This window comes from Cornus florida, unplaced genomic scaffold, assembly GCF_030987335.1.
Source record: "Cornus florida cultivar Cherokee Brave unplaced genomic scaffold, ASM3098733v1 CherokeeBrave_3.0.0_Hap2_Chr08, whole genome shotgun sequence".
NCBI classification, from domain to species: domain Eukaryota; kingdom Viridiplantae; phylum Streptophyta; class Magnoliopsida; order Cornales; family Cornaceae; genus Cornus; species Cornus florida.
Window position 1 is genome coordinate 8,853,648 of NW_026775578.1, and position 9,683 is coordinate 8,863,330.

A 9,683-nucleotide genomic window follows, 5' to 3' on the forward strand; every position below is an offset into this window, starting at 1 on the left:
TCGGTCACGCCATTGCAATTAAAAGCAGTGCTGCTGCACATCTCTCTAATCTCATGCATGGACCAAAATTTTCATATATATACAGTTATACGTACAGTATTTTTATATATGATAATATGAAGGGACGAAGTTAATATTATAGGTTATTGGCCAATTTAGGAGGGGCACGTGCCCTCACTAGACCTTTATTAACTTCGTCCCTTCATATTATCATATATAAAAATACTATACGTATAACTGTATATATATGAAAATTTTGGTCCATGCATGAGATTAGAGAGATTATATTATAGGTTATTGGCCAATTTAGGAGGGGCACGTGCCCTCACTAGACCTTTATTAACTTCGTCCCTTCATATTATCATATATAAAAATACTGTACGTATAACTGTATATATATGAAAATTTTGGTCCATGCATGAGATTAGAGAGATGTGCAGATATATGAAAAAATTTGTAATTTCTAAAATTATATTTTTATTTTTTCTTTTACTCTTCACATTCTTAAATTTCCTTAGTAGAAAAATTCAAATTTTTCTTCCTTAATTAAATTTTTTTAACTATTTCCTTTTAAAGTTTTCTCATTTTTCTTTCCTTTTATATTTTAATATTTTTCTTCTTTTTTGTCTTTTGAATTTTATAGTTGTTATATATACACACACACTCCGTATTGTTTTTATTTTTTATTTTTTTGGCAGTATGCCCCTCACTTGGAAATCCTGGCTCCATCACTGATAATATGGAGCGTTAAAAGAAAATTAATAATAATAAGAGTAAATTGCATATAGCATTTACGAGATTTTCATTTAGTGCATCTAGATAGAATTATGCGCCAATTAATACTAAAGTCTAAATTGATTAGTTGACCTTTGGAGATGAAGGTAAATTTACCTATATGACCTCAATGCACAGAACCATTGTTTAAAAGAAAATTCTGAAAGAGAGTGGGTGAGTATAACTTACTATGTTACCCCTCTTATATTCTCCTCATTTTTTATGGTTTATTTATCATTTTAGGTTTCAATAAATCAGATTTACCCTAAATCATTTTTATTTGTTTATTTGTCACATTTCGATTGATCATTTTAAGGTTTACATCTAAAAAAACCAATATTATCTCTATACTTTTGTCCTTTTGGAATGATGTAATTTCAATTCAATTAATGGACAATTTGGTCTTCTCACAATAGCAAGATTATTTTTATCCAAAAATACAGTTACCATACATTGATTTGATGCATCACTCAAGAAGTGGTCATGTGTTAGGTCAATGAAACCACAAGAGTTATTGACGAATATATAGCGCATATTTCTATCTAGGTGCATGAGATGAAAACATCGTTAGTGTTATTTGTAATTTGCCCTAATAATAATAATAATAATATGGAGTGCTTTTATACTATTTTTTTTTTTTTTTTTGGTTATAAAGTTAGTGGAAACCCTATCATGTTATTTAAGAGTATCAAGAGTCTTGTCGTCTAGCGGAATCCCTTTTACCTTTTAAAATAAGAAGCAAAGTGAATATGTGAGTTTCTTATCAGGAATACACAAAAAAAAAATGTTATTCAAGAGTGTAAAATAGAGTACACTGCATAATAAAATTCTCAACCTGATCATATTATTATTATACATTTGAATGATTCAACAATTTTTTTTTCTTGATATAATCTAATTTAGTGGGTTTTTTTTTTCATGTTATTAAACCTGAATTATAAGGAATGGAATTAAAGTTTTTTCGATTAACATCATCTTGACAGAAAGGATAATCCGGAAAATTTGTTAGAGACAGGAGACTGATTTTCATATGAGAGACACTCATTCTCTTCCATATACAGTGAGAGAGAAGCTCCTTATATAAGTTTCTTTCTTTAGATAAAGAAATAGAAAATTAAGGGAAAAAAATTACCTTACAAAAAATAAAAATAAAAACTGGCAACCAAATCCCTATGGTATGGTATAGACAAAGGGGAGCAAATCCTCTATGTGTTGTGAAGTTTCTTGATGTTTGTTTTACTTGATTAACATTTGGTCACGTGGGTCTTTCTTTTGCACGATTTGAGATCTCGTTTGGTTGGATGCGGCAATTACAAAGGTGAAAAATATTAACTTTTTTGTTACTACATTCACCTTAAAAAAAAAAAAATTACGATAACTAATGTTACATATCAACCTAACTATTGTTATTTAAAGTTAAATTTTATTAACTTAAATTATAACAACCAAAAAAATACTTTTATTTATTAATTTAAAAGAGTTTCATCACAAGATTAAAGTTTAGATAAACTTGATGTTCAAAATAATGAAAATAGTCATAACCTTTTCTTTTTTTCTTTATATATATATATAGGATTCTATTAGTGTGAAGTGGCTATACGTTGACCGATTGGGACTTTCAGTCGACATTTGGTCTATAGACGTCAACCGGTATTTTAATTTTTGGGTTAGATTTATGTATGACATTAGTTATTTAGTACTATGTGAATACATTTTTTTAATGGTGAAGGTGGCTGGAGTGTGGTTTTTTTTTTTTTTTTTTCTTCATGTATACATGATTCAGTTGACGTTAAGTGGCTATACGTCGATCGCTTGAAAGCTTTAGGTCGACAACGTCTGGTCCATAGGCGTCGATCGATATTTCTAATTTTTTGAATTAAATTTATATGTAACATTAATTATTTGGTACTATATAATTATCTTATTTTAATAATAAAAATAATAATAAGAGATTTAATTATTTTGTATAATTATCGCATCTCAATAACATTTAAATAAATAAAAATATAGTCAATATACTCGAAATAATGCGCACTCATAAAACAACAGGACAAAATAACTTGAAAGAGTCGGGACCTAGACAGAGAGGAACATTTAATACGAAAGTGGGCAGCTGACTCCGAAATTCCACATAGGCACCTAGTTGGGTCAGGCGCACCGTACGCACGCACTCAGTGTGTGTTTTATATATAGTGGGGTAATAGACAAATCAATAAGAAATTATAACCACACAGCACAAAATTCACAGGCGGCTGCAATCGGGTGCAAATCCAAAATAATTGGCTTGAATCAAATGAAAGAAGGGATCAAAACAAATTTGGAATGGATATGGTGGGTCCTCTAAACAGACACAAAAGAACTAAATCGCCCAAATATGGCATCGTTTTTTTTATATATAAATATATATATATATATATATCACTGTTCACAGCCGCCTCCCACTATAACCAAAAAATTATTTATAACCTGTCGCGAGTACGAAGGGCCACCAGATTCATTATCAAGCATCGATATCTGCATTTGTCTGTTTAAGATATATGTATATAGTAGTATATGTGAGATGTGATATTGTCATATTGAGTTTCGGAAAAAGTTTTTACAACTCCAGTTACTATTGAATCTAAATATCAAATATCGTGGAGTATTATGTACAAGTATTTTGAAGTGCTAGTATCATTTTTCTGTACAAACAATTTCAATTGCACCTACATATGATATGTGTAGACTGTAGAGATATAAAGTTAAATGGCTCTAATAGACCCATAAATGTGTAGTATGGAAAAATCAGAGATATTTGAGGATGTCTAAACTTGTTATAAACTTAAATAAATAATTTAATGACAGAGACTTTCGATGTAAGAAAATGTTATATTATTTGACAGCTGCGTTTGCATTTAATGCTGTTATATTATTTAACCCTCCAACTAATCTCCTGACGTGTAGCTTTGTGCAATAAAACTCCTTTTATTTATTTATTTTTATTTTATTTTTTGCCCAAAAAAAAAGACCTTTAACTAATTGAGGGGATGGGTATCCATACCAAAGTCAACGAGACTTAAAGTAAGTTGAAAATTTGTGACTATTTTGTAATGTTTGGTGTTCGATGAGTAAGTTGGTGGTGGGATCCTAGTCACAAATTTGTGTGTAATACCATTTTTTCGCTGCGATACAAGTCATGCAAGTGAAGTATATATAAAATCAGATTCATTCTGTCCTGAAGATGCATTATGATTATGCATTTAAATTTTGCATTGCTGCTTTAAAAGTTGCAGATTAAATTGGGTATATACTAATTTTTGAACTAGCTCTAGGAGTGCATTTTTAAAATTAAGTGCATATCAGCATCCAAATTCACTGTATTCAAATCCCGTTGTGTTAGCCCTATAATTTGTTGAGGATTTGCATAAGTTTGTCCAAAATTAAAAGTTGGGCCATACAATTTTGGTTCAACGATGCGGGGTTGAATGTTTGGGTCTATTCTACTCCAACCCATTAATTTCTTTAGGCCATGTCCCTCTATCCCCATAAAAAGGAATTGGATTGCAATTTAAAAGAATTCTATTTTGATGTTTGGAATAAAATGGAATTTATCAAAAAAGAATTTGAATAAAATAGATTTTGCAACCGTTTGGGATAAAGAGACATGCCAGTTGTGCTAGAGCTACAAATATAAGGATAATTTTGTAATTACATTTCAAATCCTATCATTTTTTCTGAGATTTTCAAAAGGATTAAGTGCAAAAAACCTCCTTTAATATATAGAGTTTGTGTAGAAATAGTCCTTACTTTTTGAAAATATGCATTTCAGTCCATAAAATTCAAAAAAATGTGCCAATAAGCCCTTCTTACCACTTTTTGGTCAAAATTGATATAAAATAAATTCAAAAACCCAATTTTGCCCTTAGGTTAAGTACAAAAAAACCCCTACTATTGATATACTGCAAAACAGTCCCTGTATGGTATAAAACCCCCCTATACTATCAATTTGGTGCAATTATTCTCATATTCACATGAAAAGACATTAATACCCTCTCTAATATAAATGGAATAATATTAAAAAAATTAAGCAATGTAAAATTACCATTTTAGATAATTTATTCTTTTTCTTTTCTTTTTTCTTTTTTCTTTTTTCTTTTTTTTTTTTTTTTCCTTTGTATGTTTTTTTTCCCTTTTCCCTAGATAAATTTCAAATAAAAAGAAATATTTATATATATATATGACAAACTTAATAATCATGCCTCTCTTTCTCTTTGTTATTTTTAGAATTTAAGGCCATATTTGGACTTCACATTTTTGTATTTTTTTTGTTTCCTCTTATGGCCTTTTGTTTTTGGACTGGTCTATTGCTTTGGCCCGAATGGTTCTGGTCCTCTTGTAGGACATGGACTATTATATTTGTAAATTTTTCTCATTTATTTTATTTATCAAAAAAAAAAAAAAAACCTTCAACGATGGTCAGAGCAATAAAGAGAGAGAGAGAGAGAGAGAAAAAAAAAATCAATGGTGGTCGGAACGAGAGAGAGAGAGAGTTCCACAACTATTTTCTATTATTTTGATACATTTCATGATATATGAGAAAAAATGCGTAGGACAAGGGAAAAAAAAAAAGAAAATAGTTTTTTAATTTATTTTATTTTGGAATAATTTCACTTACCTCCTTTGAGGTTAGGTGTAATTACAGACGGTACCTCTCACATTTCAAAAATTACAAAAACCTCCCTTCAATGTGACCGGAGTAAAATTCCGGTGACATTCGTGTCAAATGACTAAGATACCCTTATTATATAAAATAAAAAATTATCAGCATCCTTGCTCACCGCCGATCGGTCTCGCTATTGAGATTGTGCATCGCCGCTGCCATTTCAGTTCACTTCGTCACCGGATTAGAGCACCACTTCATCGCCTAGCTCACTAGTTCACCATCGGTATCTTGCGTCGCTAGGCTCGCTTTCTTTTTCTACAGCCCCGGTGATCATCGACAGCAAATTCGTCATCCATCGTCATCTACAAGAGCCTGTGCATGTCGTTTCGAGCTGCTTGCACACCATTCAGACCTCAAGCCGGTAAGCACTGATAAGAGTATCACCACCGTTCAATTCAGACCTAGTCCTTGCTGTCACCGTCATCGAAATAACCACTGTGCTTATCGCAGCCGGAATCGCGACTCTTTTAGTAGTTGTTCGTCGCCACACTCTGCCGCCACCGCAGCACAACCGTTCTTTCTCGCCGTCGACTAAGCACATCCTTGCTCGTCTGCCGTCGCCGGAATAGCGACTCTCATTGTTCGTCGCCACACTGCCGCCACCGCGTCACCGCCGTTCTTTTTGCTCACGGTCGATTGAGCACATCCTTGCTTGTCCCAGTGGATTATTCATAGCTTGCTGTCGCCCGACGTTCCGTCTGTCCTTGCTCGCCGTCCCGACCAGTCCCTCGTGCACCTCTGTTTGGGACATCATAACACACACACACACACACATATATCCTAAAGACCTTTTTGATGTCCTGCTCCGTCCATCCCTTGATTCAGATACCAGTCAAAATATAAGAAATTGGGGTTTTAGAAGTATTTGTTTGTTTGTTTATTTATTTATTTATTGTTTTTTTGGATATATAGGTTAATTTAATACAAAAGTAAGGGCAAATATGGTATTACAAGGTTAAAAATAGCTGATGTCATCAAAAATCATCATTGACTGGCGTTGACTCTTACCGAAAGGGGTTAAGTGTTATGACGGAGCAAACCTTGAGGGAGATCGGTGTAATATTTGAAACGTAAGGGGTACTGTCTGTAATTACGTCTAATCTCAGGGGAGGTAGGTGAAATTATTCCTTTTATTTTTAAAAATTATGGACTGTTTCTGCACAAACTCTTAAGAATTTTTTGTACTTAATCGTGAAATTTATATTAGAGAGGGTATTAATGTCTTTTTATGTGAATATAGGGTAATTGCACCAAATTGAATGCAAATATATATTGCCCTTCTTCGGGAGCTGCCTTTGATGAATTTCCACACCTTGAAAATTACGTTGCCGCGAATACCTTTGGAAATCTAGTGGAGATGGTGGTGGTCCTACTGGATGCTGAGGGATGATGTCACACTCATTGGAAGAGTTGGTTCCACTGGATCTCTGCCGATAATTGCACCTGTTGTAACTCGATCGTAAACAACAAGATTTCTAAAATGTGAAAATTCATTCGATCGAGCTCAGGATTGTAAATTATATTCTTAAAAATAATAATAATAATATGATATTTGACAAAATAAGTTAATATTGTTTTAAATGTAGCAGTCAATATTATACTGTATAGTTTTTACTTTTCAAATAAAACAAAAGACAAAACAATGAAAAGAAGTTGTTCACTTTTGTTCAATTCCTTATCATTGTTGTGTTTTTGTTTTATTTGGGAAGTAAAGCTGTATAATATTAACTTATTTTGTCATTGAATCATAATATTATTATTATTATTTAAAATATATAATTTGCAAACTTGAGTGGAAATTTTGTGGTAAATAGTTACCTAACAAAAATGTAATTTGCAAATTTTTTTTAGATTCTCTAATCTATTGAGAAGAAAAATAACTAGTATTTAATATAAGCAAGGATGATATACTTAATTCTTGTGTTATTTAAAACTCCGATCAACATTTAAAAGTGGAGAAACTAATATTACAACAGCAGGTGAAACAACCTAAATATTACAACTCTCCAAAATTCTCTAGTGTTGTAAAAAGTTGTATATGTTATAAATATCTACAACTCTATAGTACTTAAGAAATTTCTACTCTATCAACAGTTTATAATTCTCGGAAGAAAAAGTGGAGAAACTAATTTTATTCACGCCATGTTGACTTCTTCCCAACAGTGGTCACCAGCTTGTCACCATATCGTACTTACAATAGTTTGTCGCTATTTTTTAGCACCATAAATCTATATATTATGTTTAATTAAATTATTTAATATTTTTTAAAAATAGCACTTCCTCCCTTCCAAATCCAAAATAATTAGATACTTTGACAATTGTACTTCATCCTTCCCAAAATAGTTGTGTACTATTTTGAATACGGAGGAAGTACTAGTAATTACTATATTTTTTTACTTCAGGAGACGTACAATACAAAATTGAGTGGTTAAAAGTAAATTGATAAATAGAACCCATTGTTAATGTTCAACCATTAAATTTTGTACAAAACATCTCCAAGAGAATCCTTGTCCCCATAGTTGATGTGATTAACCATGATTTAGGATGCATGGACCCAATTGAAAATAAACTATTCGCACTAATTTAATTTAATTTGTAATTTTTTTCATTAGCAATAAGTGCATCAAATTTATACATATAATAATTTAAATGTAAAAAAATTATTCAAAATAAATTTTTCATTCACCGATTAACAAAATATAACTATTTTTGTATGTGTGTATATATATTATGATGTTGACTAATTCATATTTTTATATATATACATATATAATTTGATCCCATATATTTTGCCAGAGAAAAATCAGCATTAATAAATACTAAATCCAAATATGAAAATAAAAATAATACTAAATCTAACATAACCTGACTCGTGTAAGGGTTGATTAGCAAAATAAATACTCAAAAGTATTTATTTATTTATTCTTAATATAAGTATTCTTAATAAGTGAATAAAATATATATATATATATTATACAAGATATCTATGTCGTTTTGGTTGGTTCGCATGGGATGATGCCTTGTTAGCGGCTTTTTCAGTTGATGACCTGACTAGGCTGACTTGACTGTTGCAGTAGCTTTTCAGTTGTGCAAATTCAAAGCATAACATATAGTCGTCATATTCGCAACACGGCACGATAGTACGTCCAAACAACCTCCATCAAAATACCCGCCCATTCCCACATAACACACACACATATATGTATATATATATATATCAACTCACATCAGCCTTCAATTCCATCTTTATATCACTTTCCCAAGCTGTAGCCTGTCATTTTTTTTCCCCTTTTCATCTCTCTTCATCACCCAAAGAGAGAATCCATTTCACCAGACACCAACAGACAATAGCCAGCTTCAAGGACAAAACAATGACCCATTTAATTGAACAAGAAATTATACAAAATAAAGAAGGAATATTAGAAGCTCAATGCATGCAAAACATCAACACAAGCTAGTTTTTTCAATCGCAAAGGATAGTCGGGCAATGTAGGCAATTTTTATATCGTCATGAGCCTAAAAGAATATTATTACTGCATTAAACACTTTGGAATGGTCACATGCATGCATAATAGGAACACAGTGCTTTAAGCTAAAAAACCACATAATTATAATAATCCAGCACTTCCATTCATCATTTTCAATTGATTGGATGAACCAATTCATTCATCCAAACAAATACCAAAACCACAAAGGATTATTTTTGGTGCACGCCTTGAGAAATTCAACATTTTTTTGGTCTCATCAAACTAAACAAGACTAGCACATTTCATGAGACAATAGTTTCAGAGATTCCTGGACTATGGACAATACATTCAGACAATGCAGGTAAAATCAAAATTCATCATTGAACTAAGAACATTACTGCATAAAATCTTATAGAAGAGCTAGCATAACTTCCGCGCCCCCCCCCCCCCCCCAACTTCACTCTTAAAACCAAGCATAGTTACACATCCTTTTTTGGAACATCATTCTTGAAACAAAGAAAAAAAAAAGTACTTCAAAATTTTCACTAGGCCTCAAAACAGTTTTAGATTCCTCTGTGATGTAAATCACACAATGTAGGTAAATCTTAAATCATCATGCGCCTGAAAAAAATATTATAACATAAAATCTTCATAATAGGTCGGTCACACACAGCCACAGACTCCACGCAATAGGTCCAGAATCTACACAATAGGGAGCATATTTTTTTCTTTTAGCATTG